The 14,205-nt window shown below is 46.8% G+C and overlaps 1 protein-coding gene across 2 annotated transcripts in view; it reads right to left on the bottom strand.

Moving 5' to 3' along the window:
- ECSIT (ECSIT signaling integrator) overlaps window positions 1–12,280 on the bottom strand; it is a 30,170-nt gene extending 17,890 nt beyond the window's left edge. For both annotated transcript variants that reach the window (XM_003941770.4, XM_010329506.3), the window contains exon 1: window positions 12,174–12,280. The gene's annotated coding sequence lies outside the window, so the exon portion shown is untranslated. The remainder of the gene's footprint in view (window positions 1–12,173) is intronic.
- Between the last annotated feature and the right edge of the window lie 1,925 nt (window positions 12,281–14,205).

Genomic DNA, 14,205 nt, shown 5'->3' with positions numbered 1-14,205 from the left:
GCCTGGGTAACAAGAGCAAAACTCCGTCTCAAAAAAAAAAAAAAAAAAAAAAAAATTTATTTAAATAAAAGTTAAACTTTAAAAGCCCAAGGGCTAGTAAAAAAGAAAGTTACATCTGAGTGTGCCTGCCTCTCCTGATTCTCCTTCTACCTCTTCCACCTTTCTGCCTCTGCCACCCCTAAGACAGCAAGACCAACCCGTCCTCTTCCTCTCTTCCTCCTGCTCCTCCTCAGCATACTCAGCGTGAAGATGAGAATGAAGACCTTTAAGATGATCCACTGCTACCCAATGAATAGTAAATTAAATGTATTTTCTCTTCCTGCTGATTTTCTTTCCTCCAGTTTGTATTAAAAATATTGTATAATATATATAAAACATAAAAATATGCTAATTGACTATATGTCATCACTAACGCTTCTGGTCAACAGTAACTGGTCATTAAGATTTTTTGTTTTGAGACAGGATCTCAATCTGTTGCCCAGGCTGGAGTACAGTGGTATGATCATGGCTCACTGTAGCCTTGACCTCCCTACTCAAGCAGTCCTCCCACTGCAGCCTCCTAAGTAGCTGGGACTACAGGTATGTGCCACCACATCTGACTAATTAAAAAAATTTTTTTTTCTTCGAGACAGTGTCTCACTCTGTCGCCAGGCTAGAGTGCAGTGGTGTGATCTCAGTTCACTACAACCTGCACCTCCTGGGTTCAAGCAATTCTCCTGCCTCAGCCTCCTGAGTAGCTGGGATTACAGGTGCGCTCCACCACACCCAGCTAATTTTTGTTTTTAGTAGACACAGAGTTTCACCATGTTGGTCAGGCTGGTCTCAATCTCTTGACCTTGTGATCTGCCCACCTCGACCTCCCAAAGTGCTGGAATTATAGATGAGCCACAGTGCCTGGCCTTTTTTTTTTTCCTTTGAGACAAGATTTTGCTCTGTCACCCAGGCCAGATTAAAGTGTGATTAAAGCTCACTACAGCCTTGAGCTTGGGCTCAAGCGATCCTCCTGCCTCATTCTCCCAAATAGCTGGAACCATAGGCGTATACCACCATGCCTGGTTAATTTTTTTATTTTTTGTAGAGATGGGAGTCTTACTATGTTGCCCAGGCTGGTCCAAAACTCCTAGGTTCAAGTGATCCTTCCACCTTGGCTTCCCAAAGGCCATGCCCAGCTAATTTTTTTTGTATTTTTGTGGAGACGCGGTTTCACCATGTTGGCCACCATGTTGATCTTGAACTCCTGACCTCAGGTGATCTGCCTGTCTCGGTCTCCCAGAGTGTTGGGAGTACAGGTGTAAGCCACCACACCCAACAAAGTTGTAAGAGTTCTTTATATATTGTCTTTATTTTGAGAAATGGTCTTGCTCTGTTGCCCAGGCTGGAGTACAGTGGTGTAATCTCGACTCACTGAAGCCTCAACCTCCTGGACACAAATGATCCTCCCACCTCAGCCTCCCAAGCAGCTGGGACTACAGGAATGAGCCACCATATCCAGCTAATTTTTGTATTTTTTGTAGAGATGGGGTCTTGCTATGTTGCCCAGACTGGTCTCAAGCTCCTGGCCTCAAGCAGTCTTCCCATCTTGACCTCCCAAAGTGCTGGGATTATCGGTGTGAGCCATCACCACGGCCTTTATATATTCTGGATAAATCCTTATGATTTGCAAGTATTTTCTCCCATTCTGAGAACTGTGTGTTCACTTTCTTGATGTTATCATTTGCAGCATAAAATTTTAAATTTTGATGAAGTCCAATTTATCCTTTTTCTTTTAATAGCTGTGCTGTGGTATTATATCTTAAAAAAAAAAAAAAATTGCCTAGCCCAAAGCCAAGAGATTTGCATCTATTTTCTTTTTTCTTTCTTTCTTTTTTTTTTTTTTTGATATGGAGTTTCACTCTTGTTGCCCAGACTGGAGTGCAATGGTGTGATCTTGGCTCAGTGCAACCTCTGCCTCCAGGTTCAGGTGATTCCCCTGCCACAGCCTCCTGAGTAGCTGGGAGTAGAGGTGCCCACCACCATGCCCAGCTAATTAATTTGTTTTTGTATCTTTAGTAGAGACGGGGTTTCTCCATGTTGCCCAGGCTGGACTTGAACTCCTGACCTCAGATGATCACCCACCTCAGCCTCCCAAATGCTGGGATTGCAGGTGTAAGCCATCACACCCGGCCTCTTCTAAGAGTTTTACAGTTTTACCTCTTACATTCAGGTGTTTGATCCACTTTGAATTAATTATTGTGTATGGTGTGTGGAAGGGGTTCGTATAATGTGGATATCCAGTTGAATTTGTTAAAGACTATTCTTTCCCTATTTTATTGTCTTGCTAAAAATGAATTAAACATAAATATAAAGGCTTATTTCTGGGTTTACAATTCTATTCTATTGATCTACATGTCGACACTAATGCCACTATCACACTGGTTTGTTTTTGAGAATGGAGTGTTGCCCAGACTGAAGTGCAGAGGCGTGACCTCAGCTCACTGCAATTTCCATCACCCAGGTTCAAGCGATTCTTCTGCCTCAGCCTCCGAAGTAGCTGGGATTACATGCCCAGCTTCTTTTTGTATTTTTAGCAGAAAAGGGGTTTTGCCATGTTGGCCAGGCTGGTCTTGAGCTCCTGGAGTCAAGGGATCTATCCACCTAGACCTCCCAAAGTGCTGGGATTATAGGTATGACCTACGGCGCCCAGCCTACCACATTGTTTGGATAACTATAGCTTTGCAGTTAAGTTTTGAAATCAAGAGGTATGAGTCTTCCAGCTTTGTTCTTCTTTCTCAAAATTGCTTTAGCTAATCTCAGTTCCTCACAATTTCATATGAATTTTAGAATCACAAGCCGGGCGCGGTGGCTCAAGCCTGTAATCCCAGCACTTTGGGAGGCCGAGGCGGGTGGATCACGAGGTCGAGAGATCGAGACCATCCTGGTCAACATAGTGAAACCCCGTCTCTACTAAAAATACAAAAAACTAGCTGGGCGTGGTGGCGCGTGCCTGTAATCCCAGCTACTTAGGAGGCTGAGGCAGGAGAATTGCCTGAGCCCAGGAGGCGGAGGTTGCGGTGAGCCGAGATCGCGCCATTGCACTCCAGCCTGGGTAACAAGAGCGAAACTCCGTCTCAAAAAAAAAAAAAAAAAAAAAAAAAAAGAATCACCTATGAATTTCTGCAAAAAAAGCCAGCTGAAATCCACATAGGGATGGTGTTGAATCTGTAGATCAGTTTGGGTATTGCTCTCTTAACAATATTGTCTTCTGATCCATGAACATGGGATGTCAACTTATTTAGTTCTTTTTTATTTTTACTGGAATCTCTGTCACCCAGGCTGGAGTGCAGTGGTGCAGTCTCAACTTACCTCTGCCTCCCAAGTTCAAGCGATTCTCCTGCCTTGGCCTCCCAAGTAGCTAAGATTACAGGCACCCACCACTATGCCCAGCTAATTTTTTTTTTTTTTTTTTTTTTTATTTTTAGTAGAGATGAGGTTTCACCATGTTGGCCAGGTTGGTCTTGAACTCCTGACTTCAGGTGTTCCACCATCTTGGCCTCTCAAAGTGATGGGATTACAGGCATGAGCCACCGTACCCAGCCTAGTTCTTCTTCTTTTTTTTTTTTTTTTTTGAGACAGAGTTTTGCTCTTATTACCCAGGCTGGAGTGCAATGGCACAATCTCGGCTCACCACAACCTCCACCTCCTGGGTTCAGGCAATTCTCCTGCCTCAGCCTCCTGAGTAGCTGGGACTACAGGCACGCGCCACCATGCCCAGCTAATTTTTTGTATTTTTAGTACAGACGGGGTTTCACCACGTTGACCAGGATGGTCTCGATCTCTCGACCTCGTGATCCACCCGCCTCGGCCTCCCAAAACTGGGATTACAGGCTTGAGCCACCGCACCCGGCCTCTAGTTCTTCTTTAATTTATCTCAATGTTCTGTAGTTTTCAGTGTATTCTGCCATTACCTTGATGGCAAAAACTGAAATTACTTTTACAACAAACTAATACACATCTTTTATTTCTTTTTTTGAATTTGTTTTTTTCTTTTTTAGAGATGGGGTCTCACTCTGTCACCCAGGCTGGAGTGACAATCACAGCTCATTGCTGCCCAAAACTACTGGGCTCAAGTGATCCTCCTACCTCAGCCTCGCAAGTAGCTGGGACTACAGGCACATGCTACCGTGCCCACCTAATTTTTAAATTTTTTGTAAAGGTGGGGTATCACTATGTTGTCCAGGCTGGTTTTAAACTTCTGGGTTGAGCAATCCTCCCACCTCAGCCTCTTAAAGAGATAGATTACAGGCATGGGTCACCATGCCCTGTCTGGAACTGTTTTTCTTAATTTCATTTTCGTATTATTTATGGCTAGTGTATAGAAATATAGAAATATATTTTTATATGTCAATCATGTATCCTACAACTTTGCTGAACTTGTTTATTAGTTGTTTTTTTGAGATGGAGTTTCGCTCTTGTTACCCAGGCTGGAGTACAATGGCACGATCTCGGCTCCCCGCAACCTTCGCCTCCTGGGTTCAGGCAATTCTCCTGCCTCAGCCTCCTGAGTAGCTGGGATTACAGGCACGTGCCTCCATGCCCAGCTAATTTTTTTTTTTTGTATTTTTAGTAGAGACGGGGTTTCACCATGTTGACCAGGATGGTCTCGATCTCTTGACCTCGTGATCCACCCGCCTTGGCCTCCCAAAGTGCTGGGATTACAGGCTTGAGCCACCGTGCCTGGCCCAACTTGTTTATTAGTTCTAATAGTTTTTTGTTTTTTTGTTTTTTTAGACGGAGTCTTGCTCTGTTGCCCAGCTGGAGTGCAATGACACCATCTCGGCTGACTGCAACCTCTGCCTCCTGGGTTGAAGCGATTTTCCTGCCTCAGCCTCCCTGAGTAGCTGGGGTTACAGGCGCCCACCACCACGCCTGGCTAATTTTTTTTGTATTTAATAGAGATGGGGTTTCACCATGTTGGCCAGGATGGTCTCGATCTCCTCACCTCATGATCCTCCCATCTCAGCCTCCCAAAGTGCTGGGATTACAGGCATGAGCCACCATGCCCAGCCAGTTCTAATAGTTTTTTATTAGATAACTTGTGATTTTCTGGATACAAGATCACGTCATCTGCAAGTTTTACCTCTTCCTTTTCAATCTGGATGCCTTTTACTTGTATTTTATTGTTTTCTATTTATACATTTTTTAAAGACATGGTTATCCTGTATCAACTGCAGCGGTGATGATGGCTTACTGGAGCCTTGACCTCCTGGGCTCAAGCGATCCTCCCAACTTACCTTCCCAAGTAGCTGAGACTACAGGTGCATGTCACCATGCCTGGCTAATTTTAAAATTTTTTGTAGACACAGTGTCTCCCAGTGTTGCTCAGGATGGCACTGAACTCCTGGCCTCAAGCAATCCCTCTGCTTTGGTCTCCCAAAGTGCTGGGATTACAGGTGTGAGCCACCACGCCAAGCCTCGTTCCTCATCTTAAGAGGAAAAAGCATCCAGTATTTTTACATTAAGTAAGGTGATATTATATGTTATTTTAACATTATATATTATTTTAACATTAAGTAAGCTGACATTATATGTTAGCTGTGGGTTTTTGATAATGCCCTTTATTAGGCTGAGGAAGTTCCTTCTTATTTCTGGTTTGATGAGTGTTCTCAGCAGAAAGTATATTGGATTTCTCAGCACTATAGGAGGCTGAGGCAGTCATATCATTTGAGGTCAGGAGTTCGAGACCAGCCTGACCAACATGGCAAAACCCCATCTCTACCAAAAATACAAAAATTAGCCCAGTGTGTTGGTACATGCCTGTAGTCCCAACTACTTGGGAGGCTGAGCAAGGAGAATCACCTGAACCTGGGAGACGGGGGTTGCAGTGAGCTGAGATCACACCACTGTACCTCATCCGGGGCAACAGAATGAGACTGTCTCAAAAAAAAAAAAAAAGAGTATATCAGATTTTGTCAATGCCTTTTCTGCTTCTACCGAGATAATCATGGTTTTTGTCCTTTTATTCTAACTCTAATATAGTATATTAATTGATTTTTCGGATGTTAAACTAACCTTGCGTTTCTGGTATAAATTCCGCTAGGTCATGGTATATAATTATTTTTCTATGTTGTTGGATTTTGTCTGCTAGTATTTTGTTGAGGAATTTTATGTCTATATTCATAAGACATATTGGTTGGCTAGTAAAGAGGCAAGATGTGTGAAAATCAATCACTCAATTAAAATTACACGCCTGTAATCCCAGCACATTGGGAGGCTGAGGCAGGTGGATCACTTGAGGTCAGGAGTTTGAGATCAGCCTGACCAACATGGTGAAATGCTGTTCTACCAACAATGCAAAAATCAGCCAGACGTGCTGGTATGAGCCTGTCATCCCTACTACTTAGGAGGCAGGAGAACTGTTCGAACCCAGGATGTAGAGGTTACATTGAGCTGAGATCGCACTACTGCACTCCAGCCTGGGCAACAGAGCAAAACTCCATCTCAAAAAATATATAATAAAATAATTAAAAACAAATAAACAAATATAAATATTAGTCTGCAGGGTTTTTTTGGGGTGGCTGTTTGGTTTTGGTATCAGGGTAATATTGGCATCAAAGAATAAGCCTCAAAAGGGTTGAATCTTTTTTATCACCATCTAAACCTTCACTGGCATCTTTATCACATTTCCTCCTCAGTACTCCACTCTAACCACACAGAGTCTTTGCTGTTCCCAGTGCCAAAAGTGTTCTCCAGATATCCAGATGGCTCACTCACTTCCTCCAGACCTTTACTCAAAGGCCACCTTATTGAGGCCATCCTGTTATTTATTTATTGAGACAGAGTCTCGCTCTGTCACCCAGGCTGAAGTGCAGTGGTGCAATCTCAGCTCACTGCAGCCTCCACCTCCCAGGTTCAAGCAATTCTCCTGCCTCAACCTCCTGAGTAGCTGAGATTACAGGCACACACCACGTCTGGCTAGTTTTTGTATCTTTAGTAGAGACTGGGTTTCACCATGCTGGTCAGGCTGGTCTGAAACTCCTGACCTCAGGTGATCCACCCTCCTCAGCTTCCCAAAGTGCTGGGATTACAGGCATGAGCCACTGTGCCCAGCCCCATCTTTTTTTTTTTTTTTTTTGAGACAGGGCCTCACTCTGTCACCCAGGCTTGAGTGCAGTGATGCAATCTCGGTGTACTGCAACCTCGGCCTCCTGGGTTCAAGCAATTTTCATGCCTCAGCCTCCTGAGTAGCTGGTAGTACAGGCACGCATCATCACACCTGGTTAATTTTTTTATATTTTCAGTAGAGACAAGGTTCTACCATGTTGGCCAGGCTGTGCATCTCCCATCTTGACTCAAAGTCTCCCTCCAGCTTTTGCTTCACAACTTCGAACAACTGATTGATTGATTGATTGATTTGAGACAGAATCTCAATCACTGTGTCATCCAGGCTGGAACACAGTGTTATGATCATGGCTCACTGCAGCCTCAAACTCCTGCCCAAATCCACAGTCTCAGCCTCCCAAGTAGCTGAGACTACCTGTATACACCACCATGCCCAGCTAAGTTGTTCAATTTTTTTGTAGAAACTTAGTTTCACCATGTTGCCCACACTGGTCTTGAACTCTTGGCCTCAAGCAATATTCCCATGTCAGCCTCTCAAAGTGCTGGGATTACAGGAATGAGCCACCACATTGGACCTTGGCGCCCTTTATAGTAAAGCTTCTCCCAGGAGATGTCCACACACTATGGCTCCTTCCCGATTCTCCAACTTGGCTGCTGCCCCAACCACTTTGTAAAGACCTCTTGTGCACAACTGTAGTCCTAGCTAACTGGGAGACTGAGGCAAAAGGATGTTTTGTTTTGAGACATGGTCTCATTCAGTCACCCAGGCTGGAGTGCAGTGGCATGATCTTGGCTCACTGCAACCTCCACCTCCTGGGTTCAAGTGATTCTCTTGCCTCAGCCTCCCAAGTACCTGGGACTACAGGTGTGCACCACCATACCCAGCTCACTTTTGTATGCTCTAGTGATTCTTTTTTTTTTTTTTTTTGAGACAGAGTTTCGCTCTTGTTACCCAGGCTGGAGTGCAATGGCGTGATCTCGGCTCACCGCAACCTCCGCCTCCTGGGTTCAGGCAATTCTCCTACCTCAGCCTCCTGAGTAGCTGGGATTACAGGCACGCGCCACCATGCCCAGCTAATTTTTTGTATTTTTAGTAGAGACGGGGTTTCACCATGTTGACCAGGATGGTCTCGATCTCTTGACCTTGTGATCCACCCGCCTCAGCCTCCCAAAGTGCTGGGATTACAGTCTTGAGCCACCGCGCCCGGCTCGCTCTAGTGATTCTTAAACTTTGTTCATTTTAGAATCATCTAGGGAGCTTTTAAAAATCCCCATGTTGGCTGGGTATGGTGGCTCACGCCTGTAATCCCAGCACTTTGGGAGGCCAAGACGGGTGGAACACCTGAGATCAGGAGTTCGAAACCAGCCTGGCCAACGTTGTAAAACCTCATTTCTACTAAAAATACAAAAATTAGCTGGGCATGGTGGCAGGCGCCTGTAATCCCGTCTACTCAGGAGGGTAAGGCAGGAGCCTCCAAAAGTGCTGGGATTACAGGCATGAGCCACTGTGCCTGGCCCGAATCTGCATTTTAGCAAGTGTCCCTGCTATCTCCTATGGGTGTTAAAGTTTGAGAAGTGTTGATCTGTGTGTGGATGGCTCCCTAACATTAATCTCAATCACTGGGCCCCAGCCTCTACACCTAACTGCCACTTTGGCATATACCCAGCCATCTCAAACATAATTTGCTCCAAACTGATATCCTTGCTTCAGCTTGATCCTCTCCATCCTAGCCAATCGCACCACTACTACTAGTCATTCAAGCTACAAACCTATGAGTCATTTCTGAGTTGACTATATCCCTCACTCTCCCATTCAACCCATCAACTAGTCTAGGTGACTACTTCTAAATCCATCCCAAATGCACCTCTCTATCTGAACCCACCACCTCAATATATGACTTGGATACCTACCAAGCCTCCCACTTCTGCCCTTCCTGCCTCCAGTCAGTTCTCCCCACTATGGCCAGAGGAAGCTTTTTTTTTTTCTTTTGGAGAAAGAGTCTCACTCTGTTGCCCAGGCTGGAGTGAAGTCGCATGATCTTGGCTCATTGCAATCTCTACCTCTCCCGTTCAAGTGACTCTCATGTCTCAGCCTCCTGACTAGCTGGGACTACAGGTGTGTACCACGACAGCCAGCTAATTTTTTGCATTTTAGTAGAAATGGGGTTTCACCATGTTGCCGAGGGTGGTCTCAAACTCCTGAGCTCTATCAGTCCACCCATCTTGGCCTCCCAAAGTGCTAGAATTACAGGCATGAGCCACGGCACCCAGCCAGAGGGAGCTCTTAAACTAAAATTAGTGATTTCACACTTAAAATCAGGGACTGAGCACACTGGCTCATGCCTGTAATTCCAGCACTTTGGGAGGCCAAGGCAGGTGAGTCACGAGGCCAGGAGTTCAAGACTAGCCTGTCCAACATGGTGAAACCTCGTCTCTAATAAAAATACAAAAATTAGCCAGGCATGATGGTGGCACACGCCTGTAATCCCAGCTACTCAGAAGGCTGAGGCACGAGAATTCCTTGAACCCAGGAAGCAGAAATTGCAGTGAGCCGATACTCTATCAATGCACTCCAGCCTGGGCAACAGAGAGAGACTTCGTCTCAAAAAAAAAAAAAAAATTATCTAGGCATGGTGGTAAATGCGTGTCATCCCAGGTATTGAAGAGACTGAGACTGGAGGATCCTTTAAGGTCAGTAGTTCGGGTTGCAGTGAACCATGACTGCATTTGTGAAGAGCCATTGCACTCTAGCCTGGGCAACATACTGAAACCCTCTCTCTAAAAATAAATAGGGGCCGGGCACGGTGGCTCACACCTGTAATCCCAGCACTTTGGGAGGTCGAGGCGGGCAGATTACAAGGACAGGAGTTCGAGAGCAGCCTGGCCAACATGGTGAAACCCCATCGCCGGGCGCGGTGGCTCACGCCTATAATCCCAGCACTTTGGGAGGCCGAGACGGGTGGATCACGAGGTCGAGAGATCGAGACCATCCTGGTCAACATGGTGAAACCCCGTCTCTACTAAAAATACAAAAAAATTAGCTGGGCATGGTGGCGCGTGCCTGTAATCCCAGCTACTCAGGAGGCTGAGGCAGGAGAATCGCCTGAACCCAGGAGGCGGAGGTTGCAGTGAGCCGGGATTGCGCCATTGCACTCCAGCCTGGGTAACAAGAGCGAAACTCCGTCTCAAAAAAAAAAAAAAAAAAAAAAAAGAAACCCCATCTCTATTAAAAATACGAAAAATTAGCCAAGTGTGGTGGCAGGCACCTGTAATCCCAAGCTGAGGCAGGAGAATCACTTGAACCCAGGAGGTGGAGGTTGCAGTGTGCCAAGACCGCACCACTGCACTCCAGCCCCAGGCAACAGAGTGAGACTCTATCTCAAATATAAATAAATAGGCAAGGAACAGTGGCCCATGCCCATAATCCCAGTGCTTTGGAAGGCCAAGTGGAGAGGATCACTTGGGCCCAGGAGTTCAAGACCAATCTGGGCAACATAGCAGGATATGATCTTTACAAAAATTGTTTTTAAAAATTAGCTGGACCTGGTGGTGTGCACCTGTAGTCCCAGCTATTTAGAAAGCTGAGGCAAGAGAATCACTTGAGCCGTGGAGTTCAAGGCTGCAGTGAACTAAGATTGTGCCATTGTACTCCAGGCTTGGCGAGGAAGTGAGATCCTGTCTCTAAAAAATATAAATAAATAAATAAAATCAGACAGGTGTACCCCTCCAAACTCAACTCCTACCACTGGTAGCTTCAGCTACCCTGTCTCTGAAAGAAACTAAGTTTACCCTATCTCAGAACCTTTGCACTTGCTTTTCTCTCTGTCTAGAGCTTTTTTCCTCCACATCTGCCCACAGCTGTCGGTAGTCATTTCAGTGAAAGGTATTCTTTGAGGCCGGGCGCGGTGGCTCAAGCCTGTAATCCCAGCACTTTGGGAGGCCGAGGCAGGTGGATCACGAGGTCAACAGATCAAGACCATCCTGGTCAACATGGTGAAACCCCGTCTCTACTAAAAATACAAAAAATTATCTGGGCATGGTGGCGCGTGCCTGTAATCCCAGCTGCTCAGGAGGCTGAGGCAGGAGAATTGCTTGAACCCAGGAGGCGGAGGTTGCGGTGAGCCAAGATCGTGCCATTGCACTCCAGCCTGGGTAACAAGAGTGAAACTCCGTCTCAAAAAAAAAAAAAAAAGAAAGGTATTCTTTGACCCTCATCACCCTATTAATGCATTTCTTTTCTTTCTTTCTTTCTTTTTTTTTTTTTTTTCCTGAGACAGGGTCCCGATCTGTCGCCCAGGCTCGAGTGCAGTGGCACAATCACGGCTCACTACAGCCTCAACCTCCTAGACTCAAGCAATCCTCCCACCTCAGATTCCCGAGTAACTAGGACTACAAGCAAGCACCACGACGCCCGGGTAATTTTTTGATTTTTTGTAGAGAACAGAGTCTTGCTATGTTGCCAAGGCTGGTATGGAACTCCTGGGCTCAAGCGATCTTCCCGACTCGATTAATGTATTTTTAGCAACGATCACTACCTAAAATCACCTGTTTCTTTTATTTCTAATTTGTTCAAAGTCTGGTTCCCCTAAGAGATGAGAGATTTTTATCTGTCTTCCTCATTGCTGTGTGTCCAGCACCCAGGACAGTGCCTGGTATATGGTAGGTGCCTAACAAGTATCAACCGAACGGAAACAGCTCAAGTTCAACAAAACACCTATAAGTCTGAACCCCAAGGTAGGGTGTAGGTACAGCAGCTCTGAAGCCGGCTGCCAGCATTCTGGATCTCCTGGGGGGAAACACGGAAACGTGGATTCCAATTCCTGCCAGGCTGCCGACTTGAGGCGTGACCTCAGGCGAGAACTTTAATCTGAGTCAGTTGTTACATCTGCAAAATGGGAGACTGGGGGCGTGTGGCGGGTGGCCTTTCCCAGCGCGTCCCCACCCCGACTACGAAAGGTCACGGTGCCCTGGCCCTGCAGCTGGGTCCCTCTGTGATTGCCCTCTCGCGCTGCCGGGTCCTGAAGGGCCCGCCTAGAGCCCAGCAATTCGCGTTCGCCTACCCGCTCGCAACCTACCTATCCACGCGGTCAGCCGCGGACTCCAGGACGGATCTATCGTCTTGCTGGGCGCCGCCATGTTGGCCCAGAGAGCGTCCGGGTCAGGGGCCGCAAGGGAGGCAGCAAATCAAGAAAGGCGGTGTAATAGGTCCCGCCCACAATACGAGAAGCGCCAGTAGGAAGGAGAAAGGACCTTGGGCCAGGCCCCATTTCTGATGAGGTAAGACGCACTCCAGGCCTGGGAACCTTGAAATGGCCCGGGAGGCTGGACTTTCGACGTCTATGAATCCGGCCGCGCGGCTGAAATGAGAAAGTGAACTATTAAAAGTTAAAGGGGGGCGGCAAGGTGGCTCATGCCTGTAATCCCAGCACTTTGGGACGCCAGGAGTTCGAGACCAGCCTGGGCAACATAGACTCTGTGTGGTTAGAGTGGAGTAACTGAGGAAGAAATGTGATAAAACGAGATGAGATTGAGTAGTGGGGGCTCCTGGTCTCCCCCAGAAAGAGACAGATTTCAGCTGTTAATAACTAAGGTGGATAAGCACATACTTAGGGGTATTGGCAATCGCAATGGCCCCAGGGAAGGAAGGTTATCAGCCCTCATAATCCCATTTCTGCAGTCCCTCAGCCTCTGTGGCAGAGCGAGGTGGCATGGGGGCCAGGATGCAAGAAACTACCCTTGAGATACCTCAAGGATTCTGCGCAGTCGCAGCACATCCACCTCATCAGAACTCCTGTGATTGGGCAATCTCAGAAGACCTGTAGCCAATCAGCTGCTTGGCTGGAGCACTTCTCCCTGGCAAGTTGACAGGCAGGCTGGGGGAGACTGGGAGCGCTATTGCCCTCTGCCAGACTCCTGAAGCTACAAACAGGCAGTCAGATCTGCTTAGCTGAGAAGTGGGTAAGATGATGGAGTTGCTGACCTCCGTGGCCTTCAGAGTTCCTGGTGTCCTTCTCTTGAGGTGGTCATAGCTCTTGGTTTTTTTTTAATTTATTCTCCTAGAACTAGTCTTATTATTATTATTTTTTTTATTTTGGAGATGGAGTCTGACTCTGTCACCCAGGTTGGAGTACAGTTGTGCAATCTCAGCTCACTGCAACTTCCGCCTCCCGGGTTCAAGCAATTCTGCTTCAGCCTCCCTAGTAGCTGGGATTACAGGCATGCACCACCACGCCTGGCTAATTTTTGTATTTTTAGTAGAGACGGAGTTTCATCGTGTTGCCCAAGCTGGTCTCAAACTGTTGGGCTCGAGTGATCCTCCTGCTTCAGCCTCCCAAAGGGCTGGGATTACAGGCATTCACCACCATGCCCAATCATTTTTTTTTTTTTTCTTTGAGACGGAGTTTCGCTCTTGTTACCCAGGCTGGAGTGCAATGGCGCGATCTCGGCTCACCGCAACCTCCGCCTCCTGGGTTCAAGCAATTCTCCTGCCTCAGGCTCCCTAGTAACTGGGACTACAGGCACGCGCCACCATGCCCAGCTGATTTTTTGTATTTTTAGTAGAGACGGGGTTTCACCATGTTGACCAGGATGGTCTTGATCTGTTGACCTCGTGATCCACCCGCCTCGGCCTCCCAAAGTGCTGGGATTACAGGCTTGAGCCACCGCGCCCGGCCGCCCAATCATTTTTTTTTTTTTTTTTTATTTTTTTTCTGAGACAGTCTTGCTTTGTTGCCCAGGCTGGAGTGCAGTGGCACAATCTAGGCTCACTGCAACCTCTGTCTCCCTGGTTCAAGAGATTCTGCTGCCTCAGCCTCCTGAGTAGCTGGGATTACAGGCACACGCCACCATGCCCAACAAATTTTTATGTTCTTAGTAGAGGTGGGGTTTCACCATGTTGACCAGGCTGGTCTCAAACTCTTGATCTCATGATCCGTCTGACTCAGCCTCCGAAAGTGTTGGGATTACAGGCATGAGCCACGGTGCCTAGCTATTATTATTATTTTAAAATAGAAATGGGGTCTCACTATGTTACCAAGGTTTGTCTCAAACTCTTGGGGTCCATCGATCCCCTGTCTTGGCTTTCTAAAGTGCTGGGATTACAAGCAT

Source organism: Saimiri boliviensis, chromosome 14, assembly GCF_048565385.1.
Source record: "Saimiri boliviensis isolate mSaiBol1 chromosome 14, mSaiBol1.pri, whole genome shotgun sequence".
Lineage (NCBI taxonomy): Eukaryota > Metazoa > Chordata > Mammalia > Primates > Cebidae > Saimiri > Saimiri boliviensis.
The sequence above is the reverse complement of the archived record's forward strand: the minus strand, read 5'-3'. Positions and strand labels throughout refer to the sequence as shown.